The sequence below is a fragment of the Xenopus laevis genome, chromosome 5S (assembly GCF_017654675.1).
Source record: "Xenopus laevis strain J_2021 chromosome 5S, Xenopus_laevis_v10.1, whole genome shotgun sequence".
In the NCBI taxonomy this organism is placed as follows: Eukaryota; Metazoa; Chordata; class Amphibia; order Anura; family Pipidae; genus Xenopus; species Xenopus laevis.
This window is the reverse complement of record NC_054380.1, coordinates 68,415,014-68,438,148: the sequence shown is the minus strand read 5'-3', so window position 1 is coordinate 68,438,148 and position 23,135 is coordinate 68,415,014. Positions and strand designations below refer to the sequence as shown.

At 36.8% G+C, this 23,135-nt stretch overlaps 1 pseudogene; it reads right to left on the bottom strand.

The window, feature by feature from the left end:
* Positions 1–23,135, bottom strand: part of LOC108717427 — a 375,896-nt pseudogene that overhangs the window by 214,966 nt on the left and 137,795 nt on the right.

The following is a 23,135-nucleotide window of genomic DNA, read 5'->3' as shown; positions in this document are numbered from 1 at the left end:
CATTTATTATTCATGTTAATTAATACACATTATTAATATTAATAAAGGGGTCACCCCTTTATTACAAAAACACATCTAGGTGCAGCTCCAATCCTCTGGTACAAAGATCCAAATTATGGAAAGATCCTTTATCCAGAAAACCCCAGGTTCCAAGCATTCTGGATAACAGGTCCCATGCCCTTACTAACATCTTTTCATACGGGTTTAATTCAGGCAGTCTGCAGTAGGGATGTAGCGAACGTCGGAAAAAAAGTTCGCGAACATATTCGCGAACTTGCGCAAAAATGCGAGCGGTTCGCGAACGGTTCGCGAACCCCATAGACTTCAATGGGAAGGCGAACTTTAACATCTAGAAAAGACATTTCTGGCCAGAAAAATGATTTTAAAGTTGTTTAAAGGGTGCAACGACCTGGACAGTGGCATGCCAGAGGGGGATCAAGGGCAAAAATGTATCTGAAAAATCTGCCTGTGTGTGCTTGGAAGAGATAGTGTAGGGGGAGAGCTGTTAGTGATTTCAGGGACAGATGATAGTAAGTTTGCTGGCTAGTAATCTGCTTGATACTGCTCTGTATTGGAGGGACAGAAGTCTGCAGGGATTTGAGGGACATTTTAGCTTAGGTAGCTTTGCTGGCTAGTAATCTACTGTTCTCTTTAAACAACTGCCATACGTTGACCTTGTAGGCATTGTTTGGTGTTTTTTCTGGAGACGGTAATATTATGGATATTTAGACAGAATGGGAACAAGGTCACACAGCTCGATGGCGGGTTGAAGAAAACAGTGTGCAAATAATGCCTACAGGGCAAATAATGCCTAAAAGGTCAACTTATACACTACTACAGCGGTGGATACGGATTACGTAAAATATATGAATGCTGCTTGAAAAAAAGTAACTCAAGTGGTTTTTCTAGAGACGATAATATTATCAATATTTAGACAAAATGTGAACAAGCTCACACAGCTCGATGGCGGGTTGAAGAAAACACTGTGCAAATAATGCCTACAAGGTCAACGTATACACTACTACAGCGGTGGATACGGATTACGTAAAATATATGAATGCTGCTTGAAAAAAAGTAACTCAAGTGGTTTTTCTAGAGACGATAATATTATCAATATTTAGACAAAATGTGAACAAGCTCACACAGCTCGATGGCGGGTTGAAGAAAACACTGTGCAAATAATGCCTACAAGGCCAACGTATACACTACTACAGCGGTGGATACGGATTACGTAAAATATATGAATGCTGCTTGAAAAAAGTGACTCCGGTGTTTTTTCTGGAGACGGTAATATTATGGATATTTAGACAGAATGGGAACAAGGTCACACAGCTCGATGGCGGGTTGAAGAAAACAGTGTGCAAATAATGCCTACAAGGCCAACGTATACACTACTACAGCGGTGGATACGGATTACGTAAAATATATGAATGCTGCTTGAAAAAAGTGACTCCGGTGTTTTTTCTGGAGACGGTAATATTATGGATATTTAGACAGAATGGGAACAAGGTCACACAGCTCGATGGCGGGTTGAAGAAAACAGTGTGCAAATAATGCCTACAAGGCCAACGTATACACTACTACAGCGGTGGATACGGATTACGTAAAATATATGAATGCTGCTTGAAAAAAGTGACTCCGGTGTTTTTTCTGGAGACGGTAATATTATGGATATTTAGACAGAATGGGAACAAGGTCACACAGCTCGATGGCGGGTTGAAGAAAACAGTGTGCAAATAATGCCTACAAGGCCAACGTATACACTACTACAGCGGTGGATACGGATTACGTAAAATATATTATGGCTGCTTGAAAAAAGTCACTCCGGTGTTTTTTCTGGAGACGGTAATATTATGGATATTTAGACAGAATGTGAACAAGGTCACACAGCTCGATGGCGGGTTGAAGAAAACAGTGTGCAAATAATGCCTACAGGGCAAATAATGCCTAAAAGGTCAACTTATACACTACTACAGCGGTAGTAAATAAAAAAAAGTAAAATAAAAAAAAAATGAATATTAAAAAAAAAAATTAAAGTTGGTGCTGCTGAACTACTAGGAGCAGCAGATTAGCACACCAGTCCCACTCCCCAACACTGCTAGACTAATAGCACTGGGCTCTTATAGTAGTAGTAGTAGTAGTAGTAGTAAAACAACAAAAAAATAAATAAAAGCAGTCCTTACAAGGACTACTGTTATTGCAGCAGTCAGCAGATGAGATCAGAAGCAGGACAGCTGCCCACTGCAGCTACATACAGAGCACTGCAGTAGAAGGTAGATTACTAGCCAGCAAAGCTACCTAAGCTTAAATGTCCCTCAAACCCCTGCAGACTTCTGTCCCTCCAATAACAGAGCAGTATCAAAACGATTACTAGCCAGCAAACTTTCAACTGTCCCTGAAATCACTAACAGGCAGCAGCTCTCTCCCTACACTATCTCTTCAGCACACACAGGCAGAGTGAAAAAACGCTGCAGGGCTTCGGTTTTTATAGGGAAGGGGAGTGGTCCAGGGGAGAGCTTCCTGATTGGCTGCCATGTACCTGCTGGTCTGGGGTGAGAGGGCAAAAAAAAGCGCCAACAATGGCGAACCCAAAATGGCGAACGTCGCGCGACGTTCGCGAACTTCCGGCGAGCGCGAACACCCGATGTTCGCGCGAACAAGTTCGCCGGCGAACAGTTCGCGACATCTCTAGTCTGCAGGAGCTGTTAGAGAATACAAGTTCATTTTAAAAAATAGAAGTATATTCAAAGCTGCCGAGGGGGCACTTTCTGATTATTTAATTATGTAAAAGTCTTATGTATTTTACAAAATACAGTACTTGGTTTGGGGCATAGTTCCATCTGTTCTAAAAACTAACACGGCTGACATAAAAGGCAACAACAGGTTTCTGACTGTAGAGGCTGCTGCATAGAGAATTAACCTCTGGTTTGTGATCTTTGGATTTCTGCAGGTCCTGGCAGAGAAAACTGGGCTTTTAAAGCTTTTTAAATGACATTTAAAAAATGAAGTCAACTGTAAAAGTGCCTAGGACACTTTCTGGATATATAATTTAACAAAAGCCTACAGTACATACCCGATACCTGTCTTGCATACACATGCACTCTTTCTTCAACCCTGGCCATATATTTTAATGTATTTTTTCCTTTAGCTATATAGAGCTGCCATGTTTACTTAACACTTTACAGAGGTTGTTGATTCACATAATATAATATACCTATCACATTAATATAAACGAAGTGTCAATTTGATCTGGAGCCAATTAACCTGCCTATATACAGTATCCTTTGAGTTGGGGAAAACACACCTCACCAGTAACCCAACCTTCCACGGTTAATACATATTTCCTCCTGTTGCCATGTTTTCTAAACCAGATGGAAGTGTATCTCTGCTTCTTAAACTGAATGTGTGACTGGTCAGCTGAGCCAAAAATGTACACAATTATTAAAGGGAAAACTATAATTTTGGTGTAACCAAAAGATGATAAGCTTTAAGCAAAGAGAACCTTTTAGCAAAGAGAAACATGGGAAAGAAGCGAATAAAGTAACAAAAGGGCTCACAGGGAAATAGGGGTGAAGCTGTGAGCTCAGTAGCCTTTGTGCTGTGGAAATAGTTTTATCAGCAGTGATTACATATGCTGTTAAAAATATCTACTCTTGATTAAAAAAAAACAATGGTACACTTATTTAGTCTATAATGCTGAAACCTGGGCAAAAGCAGGCTAAAAAATCTCTTATTATTTTTTAGGTTGTAGGAAAACCAGTGCTATAAGCTCAGGGATAGACAAAAAGAATATAGAAAATGTATATAGAGTATTATTTCTGATATAAGGGTTACACCTATTTTTGTGGATATTAGGGGATGTGCTCTGCTCTTTTCACCACAGGGTTCGCTCGCCCTTTAACCTTTTCTTTAGAAAATGTGGTCACCTCCTATGTGCAGAGAGTGAATACTCACAAACGTTTAAGGGGCAGATGTATCAAGGGTCGAATATCGATATTCAACTGCCGAATTAAAATCCTTCGACTTCGAAAATCGAAGTTGAAGGATTTTGTGCAATTCGTTTGATCGAACAATTGAAGGAATAATCGTTAGACCGAACGAACGATTAAATCCTTCGAATCGAACGATTCAAAGGCTTTTAATCCATCGATCAAAGGATTATCCTTCGATTAGAAAATTGTTAGCAAGCCTATGGAGACCTTCCCCATAGGCTAACATTGGCCTCGGTAGGTTTTAGGTGGCGAACTGAGGGTCGAACAAATTTTTAAAGAGACAGTACTTCGATTATCGAATGGTCGAATATTCGAATGATTTTTAGTTTAATTCGAAGTTTAATTCAAAGTCGAAGGTCGTAGTCGAAGGTCGAAGTAGCCAATTCGATGGTCGAAGTAGCCAAAAAAAACATTCGAAATTGAACTATTTTTCCTCTATTCCTTCACTCGAACTTAGTGAATGGGCCCCTAAATGTTTCACTAGCATAAAAGTATAGTTGCTACCCAGTTGCAGGACATCGCTTGACTTCTAAAAAAGATATGCTTATATCGTGTAAAAACCTTCTTTAATAAATACTTAGTAAGATACAGATTGCAATCACATATGTGCACTTTAAATAAGCGTATAATCAGTCAGTCCATGGGTTTCCCAGATCCAGATCTAGCTCTGCCAAATAGATGATGGTTGCCGGCGTTGTATGTATGACACGCAATGTTGGGCTCTCCTGGATGACATCACAGCCGACGAGTTTCGTCTATGCGACTTCCTCACGGACTGACTGATTCCACGCTTATTTAAAGCGCACATATGTGAGTGCAATCTGAATTTTAATACGTTTTTTTTAAAGAAGGTTTTTACATGATATTAGCACATCTTTTTTTAGAAGCCAAGCAACTGGGGAGCTACTATACTGTTATGCTAGTGAAACATTTAAACTTTTGTGAGTATTCACTCTCTGCACATAGGAGGTGACCACGTTTTCTAAAGAAACGGTTAAAGGGCGAGCGAACCCTGTGGTGAAAGGAACAGAGCACATCCCCTAATATCCGCACAAATAGGTGTAACATTTACATAAGAAATACTATACTACCTGTATATACATTTTCTATATTCTTTTTGTCTATCCCTGAGTTTATAGCACTGGTTTTCCTACAACCTAAATACTACATTGTGATTTATCTGAAGGAGAACAGATTATTAAAACCGGCAGAGGGAGTGAATTGCAGAGTTTCCGGATTTTTTCACGTAACTGACATGAAAAATCTCTTAGCACAAAACATTTCCAAGTAAGCTGAGTAACCTAGCACAAGTATGCCTGGAAGAATGTGAAAAAACTCTTCTGAACAACTGCAAAACTAGTACAGGTATCTTCCACCCCCCCCCCCCCAAAAAAATAAACTGTCTGCCACTCGTGTTTAATGGTCTGAAATTCCTTACAATTGGCAGCAATGTAATTCAGCACAGGTATGTTTTCTGCAATTACAATGGTGGGCATCTGCTCACCTGTGGTAAGTTACATTGTGGACAATGTCAAGGCTATTTCTAGATGTTTTGCCACTCTAGATTTAATGCACGGTGTAAAACATTTTGTGTGTCATTGCTCTAAGACCCTTTCTTGTTATTCTCACTTTCTTGTTATGCCCAACTATACTCTGCATTCCTCGTTCCTAAAATTTCACCTCTACTTTGGCACTAAGCCATACAAATAATCTTAATAATGTTTTCCTAAAACTATGGAAAAATTATAATATTCTTTAATTGCAAATCGGACTCATTTGCATATAAAGTCAACTGAGTTTGAAAGAAAATGTTATAGAACAATTCCAAGCTATATAACATTACCCAGGAAGACATGAAGAGCGATATCAAGTGTACATTCTCTAGTGTATTCATCAATAAAAGGACCGATATAACCAGACACCTTTCTTTTTTCCACTCGCTGTTCTCACATTTTATATGGTAAGCAAGCCATTAATGCTCACATTAGAAACATACACAAATCAATAATGCAGAATGCTTTTAACTTAATTACCCATTGTTTTTCCAAAAGCTAAACAACATTCATACTTGCCTTGTTGGTTGATTTTTGATTTTATTCCAATAAATGTTTGTCCAAGAGGAACCGGCCGGAAACGTCCATCGAAAAAGAAAAGGCCAATGTAAGGATTGACATGCAGGAATAACGCCACAGCTAGATAATTGGGAAGAGTAGTGGAAAGACATAGAATCCTGATCATACTCTGCGTTGATTTCACCTTAGAATACAACAAAAAACAAAAGTGAAATTTTTTTTAATTTCCCTAACTCCAGAGTTTAATTTTATTTAATTTTAGTTGCACTGGCTTAAGCAATACATGTTAGATAAATTATGTCAGGGGGTTGTTATATGTGTCAATATAAAAAGAGGGGAAGGATGTCGTACAATTGAGGTAAGTCAACTATATATAATGCAACAGGGGCATAAAAGCAGACAATTTATGTTCATTATCAAAACAACGATACATCATTTTACGAGTGTAAATGGCTTCCCAAATGGTGAAGGATCATTTACAGTAGACGTGCCAATATATAATACAGTACCTAAAGAGAACCTGCCCACCTAAATATCATAATAATAACTGAACCACAAGATTAAGAACAGCAAATAAATTGCTAGGTAGGAGATAATGTAAGTGAAAGTGAGCAAGTGAAAAGACCCCCCCAGGTACATATATGATATCCACTATAAAGTTGCATTATATCAAGTTTAAAATGTTTTGTACGGTAGGTAAAATACTTGGACATATTTATTAAATTATGCAAACTACATTTGTAAATCCTAATGAAGTTAGTCACCCTGCCATATCAAAACAGATTAAAACTATATCTTTAGATGTAATTATAATGTCACACTTGAAGGGCTCAATTTGGTTGTATTAAGAAATGAATACATTTGAAGTATAATTTACATTACTACAGAAAATGTCAAGTACACATACAAGTGTTGACTTCAGTTTAGGTAATTAGTTGTCAAGTTTTGATTATATTCATTTTAAGTATTGCAGGAGTAGTTCTTTGGCACTAGTATAAAAAATCTAAAGTCAAGTGGCCTTTATACCTCAGTTCTCTATTCTGTATTGCAACAAAAGCAGCAAAGGATTTCAGACCTGCATGGGAGAGATAGAAAAAAGTAACATAATAAAAATGTAAAATCAATGTTAAACTGACATTTGAAAGCTATACGTAGAATCATATTTAGTGGGTCTGTTATTTTAATTTTTAGAAAAGCTTTGGAAAAGTTTAGGGAAGCTGAATAAGTTAAGGTGGCCAGATCATGTCTTTAAAACAGAGATGGGAATCATGAATGAATTCCTAGGGAATATCCATAAAATGTGTTTGATTTGCTATTGCCAGGCTTTACATCCATTCTAATTTCTGTACTTTAGTTTGCGTTCTGATTCCAATCTTGTCAATTATGTAACATCAGAAATCCCTATGATGCTGCAATACGAAAGAGGAAAAGGCAAGGATACACCAAACAGAGCATTATTGAAATCTTCCTAGCCCAAAGGCTTGTCGCTTCATTCTATTAACTTCAGAGACATTGGGGCAAACTCACTAAAGGGCAAATTTTCATCAGCGAACGCTCTGCCACACTTCGCACCACGTAAGCTAATTCAGTAAGCTAATTCAGTAAAATGCAACGTTTTGTCTCAGCAGCCGAACACTGGCGAAGTTTTGCTAGGTAATTCGTCAATTCTTGAACTTCATTAGTACTCTTACGCTTAAGTCAATTTAAATAGGGCAAGTACATATAGGTCGAATAAATGTCTTTATTAGAGATGTTGGATGCTTGAATTGGTTCCTTATTATGACAAATGTCCCAGGAAGCAAAATAAAGAAAAAAGAAATCCTTTAATGCCCTAGACAAGAGAGCTACAGGACCCAATAAAATTGGTCCCAAGTAGCACATGACTAGGAGGGCATGGCAATGTGTCTGGCTGGCCAATAGGGAGCTTTGGCACAAAATATTTGAGCCTGAACTGCGGGGACAAGCAGGGGAGCCAACACATAGATTGCAGAGCGGCAGAGAGAACGTCCCCCCCCCCACCCGCCCTTTAAATAAGGTATGAAGTATGTCACAGCATTTTGGTTGGTGGTAAAAACATACAATGTTGCAAGTTAGTTAAAATATAAGGGCATGGTTAGGAGATATAAAAAGGGCTTACAGGCACTTGGAATTAAATGGAGAACATATTATTAATACTTACCTGATGTAATTCCTGGTTTGGAGGGCTGTAGTCCCTATGGTGATTTATGGTTTCAGATTTGCTTTCAATTTATGCTGAAGTCATGGCTTGCCCACGGAGTCTGTTTGGTTTGCGGCTGATGCAGGGTACTGGTCCTGGGAAAACAATGAGTTGTAATTGGTTCAAGATTTTATTCAAAATGCAATGAGATTGTATTAATTATGCAAAATACTTGTTAACAAGTTGAGATAAAAAGAAAGGATTATATATAAAAAATATGCTGTGGCCAGCTCAATCCTATGCCTTGTGTCTAGTGTTTTATTTATATAACTGCAAGGAGTCCGGCATTCCTTAGTCATGAGCCCACCCTAAAACAAATGTGGCATGCCCCTCAAATTGGTTAAAAAAATTGTTAACACAAAAATCAAAAACACAGTTAGGACTTTTGAAGGCAATCCTGCTTTAAACAGGATATGATGTCACTGACATAAGATTGAGGCAGATGTAGCTTCGTTTTATTAGTTCGCCTGGTCTAAGGTGGCAAAGAAAACCCTGGCGAAAGAGGTAATGTTCTGTAACATTCGCACTTTAGTGAATTTACGGAGTAACAATTGTACATCTGAGCGAAGATGCGCCTGGCGATAGGGAGCAAAACTGCACTAGTGACAGTCTCTTTTGCTAGCGAATTGTCCTCTATGCCTGTTAGTAAATTGGCAATGTCCCTGCGGATAAGATTTCTGACTAATTTTCTCTAGAGACGGCAACTTTGCCCTTCAGAAAATCTGCTCCTTGGAGTTTAGCTAAAGCAACTAAAGCAACATGCAGGTTTGATTTTAATCTGATCTTAAAAGGAAGATCTGGCAAAGCTAAATGAAATGTAAAATGTAGATTAGATTTCCCTTTTTGAAAATGTGCTATTTATGTGATATATAACCATTTTCCCTGATTTGCTATGAGTGATTTCAATAGTGTACTTCCAAATGCAATTACTCTGGAGTGGGCAACAGGTGCCAATGTGGGGCCTTCACCACTGAACATGCTTCACAACAAAATCCACTTCCCAGGGCTGCTTTTTCTAAAGCACTTCTGACATAACCATGATGAAACTATGGAGAAGGGCCAGCAACAGAAATAACTAGCAATGTATAAGCGAGTTGTAAAGAACAATTTATTGGTAAATAAAGAATACATAGACCAACTGGTTGTTTTCTGATGCCAATGTTTGATTGAACAAAAAGCTTGACATTTAAAGAATAGTTTTAGAGTTTGTGAACCGTCAGCATGTCACTTAAAGACACAGTAGCAGAAGCAGACAAAAAAATATTTTCTCTGAAAATTTCAACAGAATATTTACAATATTTGAGAATTGGAGCATACCATTCCCCAGCAGCCTTGTTTTCCAGGTGATTCACAACTGGATGCACAATGAACTGCACTTGGTACACATTAAGGATTTAACACATACAAAGGGAATATGTACAGAGACGATGCAGATGGCAAGATACATTCCATTTAATGGGCAAACAGGCTCTAACTGCAGCAACAATTGTATATGTCTCTCTAAGGAATTGTCACTAGCGGTATTACACAGTTGTGGCTCGTATACCCCTGACTTTGGACACAAGTGTAATTTCTAATTTCAGCCAGTATTTCACATATCCTTTATTCCACGCTGGATATTTAATTATAAACTGACTAACAGCAAACATTATTTGCAGTTCAACTATATAAAAAGGATAATGAGAAGAACAAGATGTCCCGGGTATAACACATTTTCCATGTTCCTCGAGTAATACAGCTATTGGAAGTGATGGTAATACTTCTTCTTATGTCAAAGGTTGCTGCTGATGGATTGACCCTTTTGTATGAGGGAAGCAGTACTGCTTAAAAATTACATGGAGTAAATTCCAGGGCTCTCCCTAGAAATGGTCCCAGAGATTATGTTGGCACAATATATATGGTAAAGTCATATACAGTCAGTTAGGTCTGTTCTGTATTGAGGTTGTGTGCCTAGTGCAGCACTTTTCTGCATTTACTGCCCACATCATTTCTGCCTGGTCCCTTTACATTATATAGGTGATATGAAAAGGAAGGAAGTCCTTCAGGGGCCCCTCTAAACAAAAATTATAAAAAAAAGTTTAGATTAAATATTCTTTCATAAAGCACACAAATTCAATTTATCCATTCAGGTTAATCCTGGTAGTTTGGCGATTCCAAAAAGTGGTGTACCATAAATAATACTCTGGACAGACACTATTGATTGTGTACAATATACAGTAATATTGCCCACCTCTGGTAGATTTTTGTTTGCTTTTCTTACTACCCATAAATGTCTCCAGAGTTTTATATACACGTATATAGCTCAGTTACCCAGTAGAGGCATTTTCATAGACCAATTTGACACTTTAAGACTCTCTGTAAATACTTTGTTTTTTTCCTTTGTAAATCAGATGAAAGCCCATTTGCCATCTTAACCAAACAAAAAATCAGAAATACTATTTTAAATCACTGCATAAGCATAGACCAATTTATTGGTAAAAAATGCATCTTCCCCTTTATAGAGAAGAAAGTTCTGCTGCAGGATTATATTGCAGTCCAATCAGTTGTCTTATATTTATCTATTAAAATGGCAAGTAAAAGGCATAAAAAATAATTAAGAAGAGAAAATCTTTTAACTCAACTATATAACAGGAAGAAACCAGCCAAACATGCTTATTTATTGCATCCATTTGCAATGATTATACCTTGGGAAAGAAAAAAAAGAACTATATAAAGCTATGTATGCCTGATGAATTACACACAGGGAACCAAAAGTGGTGGGGGATACACTGTTATTTATCATTTCTAAGAATCCTTTGCCAAGACAATCTTCCCTGCAGGCACATTCTTTTACTTAAAAAAGGATTTATGGAAGAAAAATGCAGCTATGGCAAGATAAGCTACCTTTTATAAAAAGTAAAATAAAACTAGTCTGTAACTAGTCTTAACTTCGGCCTGCAGGTGGCACAGCAGTTTGGTAGCCCCGTAACATGATCAATGTGGATGATCAAAACCAGCTGACAAAAATATCTCAACAGGAAATGTATAAGAAGAATAGGAGTTACAGCCTAGACAGAAGCCTGATTTAAAAGGTCAATTTAAGAAGAAAAGAAAAGAGGTTATGAAAACACAGCTTGGTGCTCTACCCTGTGACCGAAAGGTAGGAGAGGCTGCTCTTGCATAGTGCTTTCAGTCAGCAGAGAGAAGGGGGAACTGTATGTAGTAGAAGATATGGAAATGGGTGAATTGAGGACTGTACCCTCTAAAAATAAAGTGCTAAGTTAGACGAGAAGTTTATTTTGTGCATTTATGGTTTGTCAAACGTTCCTGACTAGTGATGGGCGATTAAATTCGGCAGGCATAAATTTGCAAAATTATTCGGACACACATTGGCTTAAATGCATTCGGACAAATTAGACGGGTATATAAAAATTGTCATGGGCGTCAAAATTATTTTGACGCCCATTGACTTCAATGCATTACGCACATTTTTGTCTGTTAGGGAATTTTGCTGTAAATTCGCAAATTTTTCGGCGAAACTAAATGAGACAAATTCGCCCATCACTATTCCTGACAAGTACAGATTATGTGCTACTGGACTAACCATGTATCTTTACATTTTGGATGCCTGTGCATATTGTCCACTCATTTATCCATGACAGTACCTTTCTACATATATTTACGGTAAATGGTATTTTAATCAAACAATGTTGTAAAATGTGAAAAAGGGAGTTGGGCTTGAAAAGGGGTTATTTAAGGTGCTAGACTAAATAAAACAGTTTAACATAAAATGTAATGACAGCCTCAAGGCATACTTGAGAATCACTGATCAAGAGTGCTTTTAACCATTTTGAAAAACGATGATTACAACTAAATTTGTGTATTCTAATGATGATTAAAAAGATATAGGAAAGAATATTAATCCAAAGGAATAAGAAACTTTTTTTTCATGTCCTGAGTGCAACATTAGAATGAACAGAATGTGAAGGTGGGTATGTCATCTCTTAATTTGTTTTTAATGCATGAGTCCCTTGGAAATGGACCGGCTAATAAACAATATCATTCTGCACTACATAAATGCCTACCTATATCAAATAGCAATTCTTCCTCTTCTTAATGGTAATCATAATCTGAGAATAGAGCGCAACAGAAAATTGCATTTAGTACAAAGAATAATTCAACTGCCCACTTGGAGGGGAGGCTTTTTTTCCCCTTGTCTGAGGCACTATGGAAATGTCTTTATGAATATTTACATACACTAAGGGGGTCTATGTGAAAAGGTGCAATGTTAATTTTACAACTAAAAAAAATAAAATACAATATGCAGTGCTAACGGAATTGCATATTTATCAAAGAAATACCCTGTTTTTAGAAAGCACACAAAATAACTTGCAGCATTGATTTTATTTTACACTAGTCTAGACTTGTCAAAGTCCATTGCAAACAGTAGCACCAATGTTTAAAAAAAATGTGAAAATAAAACATAGTGATAAAACTGATTCAATGATAAGAATTCAGCAGATCTACATTAACTCAAGTTTATACAAGCTGGATTGCAGTATAAAATGCAGAAAAGGAAATAGGAATTCTACCTTTTTATTATCACGGCTTTACTGACAAGAACCTCTGTAAGGTCATTTCAGAAACTGTAATAGTGTGTTACTTAAAACAGAATAAATTATAAGCCTTAAGACATTAACATGCAAATGTTAATGCAGCTTGAGTTGATTTGACCCTTCAGATAAGGTACTCCTTTTATTTATTTATTTTCCCAAATACAAAGACCAAGAGTCAATTTACTAAATGCAGTAGATAGCCTTGGAGGTAAAATGTACAGCATTAGGAATTTAAGATAAGATTTTTGAGACAGCTAAAAATAGCAATGCATAATTAAAAGTTGTCTATTTGCATGAATGTCCCTTGGAGGAGAATATAAAACAAATTAAAAATAAAAGCAAATGAAAGAGGTGTTCCAATATTTGAGGACCTTTGCTATTTTATAAGGGATCTTTCGGTAGTCTGGTTCACCATAAACAATAAATACAGCCAACTTCATCCTCAACTTCATACTTCAGGTCATCCTGAAGCACCTAATTACATAGTAACATAGTAACATAGTAAGTTAGGTTGAAAAAAGACACACGTCCATCAAACTTTTCATTTTTTTTTTTTAATCTGCCTAACTGCTAGTTGATCCAGAGAAAGGCAAAAAACCCATCTGAAGCCTCTCCAATTTGCCTCAGATGGGGAAAAATTCCTTCCTGACTCCAAAATGGCAATCGGACTAGTCCCTGGATCAACTTGTACTATGAGCTATCTCCCATAACCCTGTATTCCCTCACTTGCTAAAACTCCATCCAACCCCTTCTTAAAGCTATCTAATGTATCAGCCTGTACAACTGATTCAGGGAGAGAATTCCACATCTTCACAGCTCTCACTGTAAAAACCGCTTCTGAATATTTAGGCAGAACCTCTTTTCTTCTAATCGGAATGGGTCACCTCGTATCAGCTGGAAGGACCTACTGGTAAATAAAGCATTAGAGAGATTATTATACGATCCCCTTATATATTTATACATAATTATCACATCACCCCTCTTCTCCACGGTGAACATTCCCAATTTGGCCAGTCTTTCCTCATAGCTAAGATTTTCCATACCTTTTACCAGCTTAGTTGCCCTTCTCTGTACCCTCTCTAATACAATAATGTCCTGTTTGAGTGATGGAGAACAAAACTGTACGGCATATTCTACATGGGGCCTTACAAGTGCTCTATACAATGGAAGAATGACCCCCCTCCTCCCGTGACTCTATGCCCCTTTTAATACATCTCAAGATCTTATTTGCCCTTGATGCTGCTGACTGGCATTGCGTGCTACAGCCAAATTTATCATCTACAAGGACTCCAAAGTCCTTTAATGGGTGTGCCTAGTGCAGTCCCATTAAGGGTATAAGTGGCTTGGATATTCTTACATCCCAGGTGCATGACTTTACATTTATCAACATTGAATCTCATTTGCCACTTAGCTGCCCAGATTGACAGTTTGTCAAGATCCTGTTGCAAGGATGCCACATCCTGGATGGAATTTATTGCGCTGGATAGTTTTGTGTCATCTGCAAACACTGATACATTTCTTACAACACCCTCCCCCAAGTCATTAATGAACAAGTTAAATAAAAGTGGACCCAATACCGAGCCCTGAGGGACCCCACTAAAAACCTTACTCCAAGTAGAGAATGTCCCATTAACAACCACCCTCTGTACCCGATCCTGTAGCCAGTTTCCTATCCATGTGCAAACGACTTCATTAAGCCCAACAGACCTTAGTTTAGAAAGCAGTTGTTTGTGGGCACAGTATCAAACGCTTTAGCAAAATACAAATAGATCACATCAACTGCTCCCCCCACTGTCCCGCATCTTATTTACCTCATCATAAAAAGCAATCAAATTTGTCTGACATGACCTATCCTTCATAAAGCCATGCTGATTGCTGCTCATAATGCCATTGACTAGGACAAAATTTTGAATGTGATCTCTTAAAAAGCCTTCAAATAATTTGCCCACCACAGATGTCAAATTTACTGGCCTATAATTGCCAGACTGAGATCATAATCTCTTTTTAAATATTGGAATAACGGCAGCTTTTCTCCAATCCATAGGCACCATACCAGATGAAAATGAATCTGAGAAAATCAGAAATAGGGGCTGGTCTAAAACTGAACTAAGCTCTCTTAGAACCTAGGGGTGTATGCCATTAGGCCCTGGAGCCTTGTTTACATTCCTTTTTATTAAAGCTTTATGAATCATATCCTGAGTCAGCCACTGACTAGATTGAGCTGAGCCATTAGTGCAGCTATAAAGTGAGCCTGGGAACTCAGACTCCTCTATTGTATACACTGATGAAAAGAACTGATTTAGCACATTTGCTTTTTCTGTATCTGTTACTACCATACTGGTACCGTTATTTAATGGAGCATCACTCTCAACCTGCAACTTTAATGAATATGGCTAGCAATGCCATATTTTATATGATGAACTTTTTGAACCAGCCTAAAGGTTCAACATCTGTATAGTAGTAATGATCCAGGCCTTCACAGGAGTTTCTCATCTTTGATTTTGTTAAGTATCTGTGACACTCACATGCTCAGTTGGCTCTGAGCAGTTGTTGAGAAACTAAGCTTAGGGATTGTCGCAAATTATCAAGCAGAAAATGAAATTTGGCTGTCATATAAGATGTTGCTACAGGGCTGATTATTAAATCCTGATGTTAGTTGCACTGGTTTATGTGCTGCCAATAACTGTACCAATGTGCTGTACCATTAATGTTTACTAATCAGCCTTATATTGTGACAGTTATATGATATATATATTCATCTTTAGTTATATATTTATTATATATATACATCTTTAGTTAAACTTTAGTTATCCTTTAAGTAAACATCCCTAGACCAATATCCTAACAACTATAATTAAGTAACTTTTGTGATGGTGCTTTGGGGGAAATTATTCTTTAATATATTTTCCACCACTGCCAGTTGAAATCTTAGGATTGCTCATGGTTGAATGCACTGGAAATGCATAAAAACTGAATAATACTAACATGCTTTAAGTCAAGAGTTTTCCATCAGTTGCATTTTAAAAAGCAGTTTCTAAATGCAGCATGCACAATTCACTAGAGTTTGACACTCAAATTAATATTAGGGTTAAGATATGCATAAAACTCATTTTATTTGATGATATATATAAATATATATGCATATATATTTAATTACATCATTAAGAGAGTGTTGATTTATTCTGTGAATGATTAAACTACTGCACATACCACATATCTATAGGCAAGAGCCTTTGCTGCCTACACTTAATTCTAAAAACTTAAATTATAAATCTACAATTATGAATAGATTACTTTGCAAGGTTTAAAACTATATAAGAGATAACTTTACATTTGTCGATAGTGAACCTCATCTGCTGGTTCTGTTCCAAGTATATCCTAGTGATCAATTTTTTGTAAACGTTAACATTGCAAACCATTAAAATAATGTCAACTGCTATGAAAAATTATATGTGTACAGGTAATGCCATTGGAGGTTGTGTGGAAGCACGCCAGTGCTTAATGAAAGCCATTAGCGCAATACCATAACAAGTCCTTTACAAATGTTTGTTAAGAAAATCCAGAGACAAGGGTACTAGAAAATCAAAATTGCATGGTATGGAAAGCCCTGGGAAAATTATACATTACTAATTGTTTTTAACTAGATGTGATTAGTAAATCAATTGCATTGCTTATTTGCATGCACATGTTACAATAACATTAGTAAACCTAGTAACCAGCAGGTAGAGTTTAATTACCTGGTACTTGACAGGTACTAGACCTGGAGCATACTGAGCTTAGGTTGTTATATTTCCTAATTATTAAGAACACAATGACTAATTATATAAAAGTGGTGTTCAGTTAAGATTGTGTGCACAAAGAGAGCATAAAGAGTTATTTAAGCAACGATTTGTTCTAAACCAGTGTATGTAACACTTTTTATTCCATAACATTGGGTAGGTGGAATATCCATCATTCTTGTTTATCTGCAGGTTTACAGAAAAACTATAGAAAGTAATTGGAAAACTGTGGATCATAGGTGACAGACAGTGCCAGAGCTCTCAGTGGATTTTATTTGGTGCATCATTTATAAAAATTCAGTCCCTATTTGAAGACAAAAATGTTTAATGCTTGGTATTACCACTGATAAATTTACCAAAGGTGGCTGTGAATATAGAATGTTTAAGAGATTTTTTTTCCCTCTTAACCTTAACTTTTTCTGATAGCAATCATCAGCTCTAAATGACACATCTCATAAAACTCACATTTATACAAATGGCAGTCTTATTGGTGCTTGTACTACTTGTCAACTTTTAGAATTATTTTGAAAAACACAATAAAAATCATTCTAATATATGTTGGCAATAAAAAATTCATAGTTTCATTGTGTGGGAGAAGAGCAGCAATATTAGCAGTATTTTCAAATAGACAGACAAGCTGGAATCCAAAGCTGCCACTTTGCAATGATTTCCTTTAGAATAATCATTTGTTCTAAAACATAAAGTAAAATCTACACAGACACACAAAAAAAAGATTTACACTGAATTTGACCATCTTCTAATAGCTGGTCCTCTCAACCTTAACAAAGAGCTCAGAATATACTTCTATACTGCCTAATTAGCACAACAAACCTTCCAGAAAACCTACTGCCGAAATAATAACCTACGTTTTTATACTATGGGGCATTTTTATTTTGCTGTGTAAAAAACATCGGGATAACACACCACACATCACTACGCTTCACTGTGTAAAAAATGGTGTAAATATGCTTTGATTAAGCAGCACACTGGCCTTCCTATATGCTGCTGAGCATATTTTCTATATTTTAGCACAGCATATTCAGATACTTAAAGGGGTGGTTCAGCTTTAGGTTAACTTTTAACATGTTTAAGGACAGGACTCGATGATGTGTTTTGACCCGACACGTCAGAATGCGACTAAACGAATGCAACGTGTCGGATGGTTTACTGAAGACGGAAGTGAAGGAGAAATCGCATGTTACAACTACATTTATCCGACTGTCGGATGAAATCACAGTGATTTCTCCTTCATTTCCGTTTTCAGTAAACCATCCGACATGTCGCATGTGTTTAGTCGCATTGCGATGTGTCAGGTCAAAACGCATCATCTAGTCCTGCCCATAGAATTACCAATTCTAATTGACTTTTCAATTAATCTTCATCATCTATGTTTTATAGTTTTTAAATTATTTGCCTTTTTCTTCCTTTTCCAGCTTCCAAAAGGGGGGTCCCTGACCCCATCTAAAAAACGAATTTTCTGTAAGGCTACACATTTATTATTATTGCTACTTTTTTTACTCCTCTGTATATCCGAACCCTCTCCTATTCATATTCCAGTCTCTAATTCTAATCAATGCATGGTTGCTAGGGGAATGTTGAGCCTAGCAAATTGGAGAGTTGCTGAATAAAAAAACAAAATAACTCAAAAACATTAAATCCAGTTGCAAATTGTCTTAAAATATTACTCCCTAAATAAAAGTTAACACTCCCCTTTATTGATGCTGCCTGGAAAAATAAAATGCAATCTGCAAGCAGACCACTCTTCCAGTATAATTTATATGGGTAACACACTGCAATAACAAAAAGCATTTTACTCTGTGATTTGTGGCCAATTCTTGTAGCAGCAGAACCAAAAATAATAATAATTATCATGTAGATTGATTTTTTAAAGCTATTTCTCCCACTTGCTGTTTGTGAGACTTCCCCAGTTCAGACTTCAAGCTGAAAGGTCTCAAATTTAACACTTAAACTAGAAATCTTGTGGTGATAAATTGGAACACCAACGTTTCACACCATACTGAGTTTTTACTATGCTTGATGATGTTCTCTAGAGAAGCTAGTGGCAGAATTCCCAGAAATTCCAGTAAATAAATCTGCTTTTTCACACAGTTCATAAGTAATTTACAGACTATTTGTCTAGAGAAATGTAAACAACATTTCTTTTTTTCACTCTATGCTTTTGGTGAGCCACTCTTGGCATGCTAAAATATTTCATATATTTAACATGATGCCATCATTTCAGCTAAAGAGAATGTATCATCAAGTATGACACAAGTGAACGCTTCTATTTTGTTAGTGCAGGCACACACAGAAAATATTAGAAAAAAATTGTTGATTGGTTGCTATGGATGACTGTTCTGATGTGAAGTTGGTCATACACAGGAATATCCATTTGTAATCAAATTCTTTGTTGCCATCTTTGTCCTATCTGACATTCAGATCTTTGGCCCCAGCAAATATGCAGAGGGATCTAAAACCCAAGTGGCTCTAGTTCAACATGAGTTTGAGTGTGCAAAAGAATATCAGCTGAAGAGACAAAGGTATTGCCTTTACAATTAGCTACTGACTTTGTCAGGAGTGATTGAGTCATCAAATGGGGCAACCTGCTTCTATAGACACACAAATTTTTTTATGAATCCAAGAACATAAAGTACATAATTGACAACTATTTTGGATTTGGCCAAATCAGGCGAATCCTAATTTGCATATGCAAATTAGGGACAGGAAAGGAAAAAGGGGAAAAAACATTTTTTACTTCCTTGTTTTGTGACAAAATGTACATGATTTCTCTTCCCACCCCTAAATTGCATATGCACATTAGGATTCATATTCAGTTTGGCCAGGCATAAGGATTCTCCCAAATCCTGGCCGAATCCAGAACTGGATTCGTTGCATCCCTAATCCCTAATAGGAAACAATTCATCCACCTAGCTAACCAAAAAGTCAAAAGCCTAAATTAATTTTGATTTGTTATGAATACTACATATTCTACATACTACTATTATACTATAAATGTTATGAATACTACATATGTTATGAAATACTTTGGTCAGCTGAAGAATAAGACTTTCCAACAGATATGGATTATTCACCCATTATTTTTAAGGATTATTTGAAGCCTAAGGTAATGCTTAGTATATGTTAAACTTAATTTACAGTATGTTATAGAATGAAAAGTTCTAAGCAACTTTTTAACTGTTCTTCATTATTTATTTTTTATAGCTTTTAAATAATTTGCCTTCTTATTCTGACTCTTTCCAGCTTTCAAATGGGGGTCAATGACCCCATCTAAAAACAAAAGCTCTGTAAGGCTACACATGTATTGTTATTGCTACTTCTTATTACTCATCTATCGATTCGGGCCCTATCATATTCATAATTCAGTCTCTTATTCAAATCAGTGCACGGTTGCTAGGGTAAATTGGACCCTAGCAATTAGATTGGTGAAATTGCAAACTGGAGAGCTTCTAAATAAAAAGCATAAATAACAAAACATTAAATCCAATTGCAAATTGTCTCAGATTATCACTCTCTACATCATACTGTTCAAAGATGAACAACCCCGTTAAAAACATGCACTTGATTTTGCACTTACGTGTCTCAATGTTCGTGCTACCAAACTTTCCAATACAGGGCCTCTGTCTTCATGAAGCAGATGCACTTCATCCAGTATCAAAAGTTTTACAAGTTGGGGCAGGGCATCATCACAAGCACTCTTTCTGGTGACTACATCCAACTTCTCAGGAGTGATAACTAGCATCTGCAAGATGGAAAACAAAGTTGTTAACAGTTTCCACAGTTTTTTTTTTAATTGAAGTGATTCATTTTAAAATACACTAAGGGGGTTATTTACTAAACTCTGAATACAAAAATCGCGAAGAATTCATGATTTTTTTTATAAAAAAAAAAATCACAGAATTTTTAAACCTCGAGGATGGAAAAGTCCAAATCAGAAAATCCGGCATCTCAGACCTGTCAAAGTCGCATATAGGTCAATGGGAGAAGTCCCAATGATTTTTTGATGTGCGCTAGGTTTCATGCAATATCCCCGTTTTCAGGCAAAAATCTGAGTTTACAGGTGAAAAATCTGAGAAAATCTTGAAAATTGGGTGAAAAATTGTGAAAATCTGTTTTTTTTCTCACAAAGCAAATTTTCAGGAAAATGCAATAATAAATAAGTGTAAAAAACTTGAGCGGATTTGATCGGAGTTTGTAGCAGAAAATATTGAGATAAATTTGGACTTTGATAAATAACTCCCCTTGTCATTTATATAAGCAAAAAGCTATATTTTATATTCACAGAAAATATTGACTTTTAAATTGATACTATAAGCACAGAATTTTATAATATACCTCAAAAGATTTCAGCTAAAAATAAAGTGTTCTGTATTTCTTACAGTTCTCTCTTTTTTATTAGGATGATAGATATCTTTATAACAGCCAGTGAGTCTTAAAATCAATAATATGCTTCATCTGGAGACCCCAAGGTTTTCATTGTTTATATTAACATCAGTGTAGCACAGGATTGTCTTCTTTAAACCTTAAACTATAAGCCCTTCTAAGAGAATATGAAGTAAATCAACTAGATGTTTTGTTACATTTTGTTTATTGATTAATATGATTTTCTTCTTACAACATGTTTACAGGGCATCTGTTTTTTTTTTTTTTTCCAAATTGTTTTTATTCCAAGTTAAACATGTATAAACATGAAAACATTCGGGCCTACCAGAGGCCCATGGTAATGAGCAGAGTAACAGATAGATACATGTAAGCGTATCATAAACATCAACAAGGAATCAGTGACAAACCAAAAGAAAAGAAAAAACAAATAAACATACAGGGAATATATGCTCTGTCAGAGAAAAGTAAGTAAAAGATAAGAAAATAAAAACAAAATCCAAGTATTTCCTTAGGCGAAGGTCAATTACCGCAGATAAGAGGCTAAAAGCCTGTTGGTTCGCTGAGTCCTGGGGGGCGAAATTGGAACGGCCGCATTACCACAGAGAGTGGTCTGAATGTACTGAAAAGTGTCACGTAATAGTGGATTATCCCTAAGCGTTTCTAGATCATACCAAGTAGTGCGTTGAAAGGTATACGTAGTCAAATATTTTAGTGGAGATGGAAGGCTATTAATATATGCGCCCCAAATAGAGAAGAATTTGTCTACCTGTCGTTCTTTCTTGGCCATGGCCTCGAGCCAGTCCATGTGAAAGATGTAATGTAGTTTTTGTTTGGTCAATAAAAGGGATGGGCTGTCCGTAGAGAGCCATTGATGTAAGATTGCCTTACGAGACGCCGCTGCCAATCGGGTCGCCAAATGTTTCTCTTCTTTAGTGAAGGTATTGAAAGGTTTCACCGAGCTAAAGAGTGCCCATTCTAAAGTAGGGTGAATCAATTTATTAGTCATCTGCGTCCAGTAAGAGGAGACATCACGCCAAAAGTCAGAAATTTTAGGGCAAGACCAAAACATGTGTAAGAGATCCGCTTTGGGGGCGTGACATCGAATACAACAGTCCGAGGGGAGACGACCCATTTTATAGCACCTTTCGGGGGTTAAATAGGAGTTGTGGAGGATTTGTATTGCCATTTCCTGATAACGGCTGGATGGAAGCAGCTTCATCATTCGGACATGGAGCTTCAAAACGTCTGAGGGGTTAATTTGTGGTATGGAGAGTGTCCATTTAAGCAGAGAGCCCCCTTCCTCATCTATATCTATACTAGTGCGAGTGACACTATAGATTTGGGAGGTAGAACGATATGTACTTTGGTTTTTCCAAAGAGTGTCTATTGCGTTGTTAAAGCCCCTATTCCTTATATCATGAGTAGCAGTTTTAGCGAAATGTAACAGCTGCATACTAAGGAAAGGAAAGGATTTGGTAAACGGAAATTTTTCATTGAAATCTGTCAGGGATAACAAATCTAAATTGTTTTTGACTAAATCACGAACCGTATATAAACCTTCCCTTCTCCAGGCCTGTAAGATCGGGTTCGAAATGCCTATAGGAAAATCCGTGTTGCCCAGCCAAGTAAGATATGGTGAGTGTCTTTGAGAAAGTTCGTATTTAAGTCTAAGAGAACGCCATGTTTTATAAGTATCCGTAAAAAGCGGATTATCCTTTAAAGGTTGCGGGATGGCTGAGGGCGGGGAATGTAGGAGAAAATTTAAAGTCAGTCCGCCAGAGTGGGAGCCATCTAGATCTATCGTAGTAAACCAGTTCCGATCTGCAAGCCAGTCCCCGGCAAATCGTAGCAATGCAGCGTCATTATATTCTTTAAGATTTGGCAAGTTGACCCCCCCTAGATCTTTGGGTAAATATAATTTATACAGACTAATGCGGGAGCGTTTGTTCTGCCAAATAAATGTCCGAAGCATTTTCTGTAAGCGTAGCAAGTCTGATTTCTTTATACTATACGGCAGCATTTGAATGGGATACAAGAGTTTTGGAAAAAGAATCATTTTAATAAAATGAATTCTACCT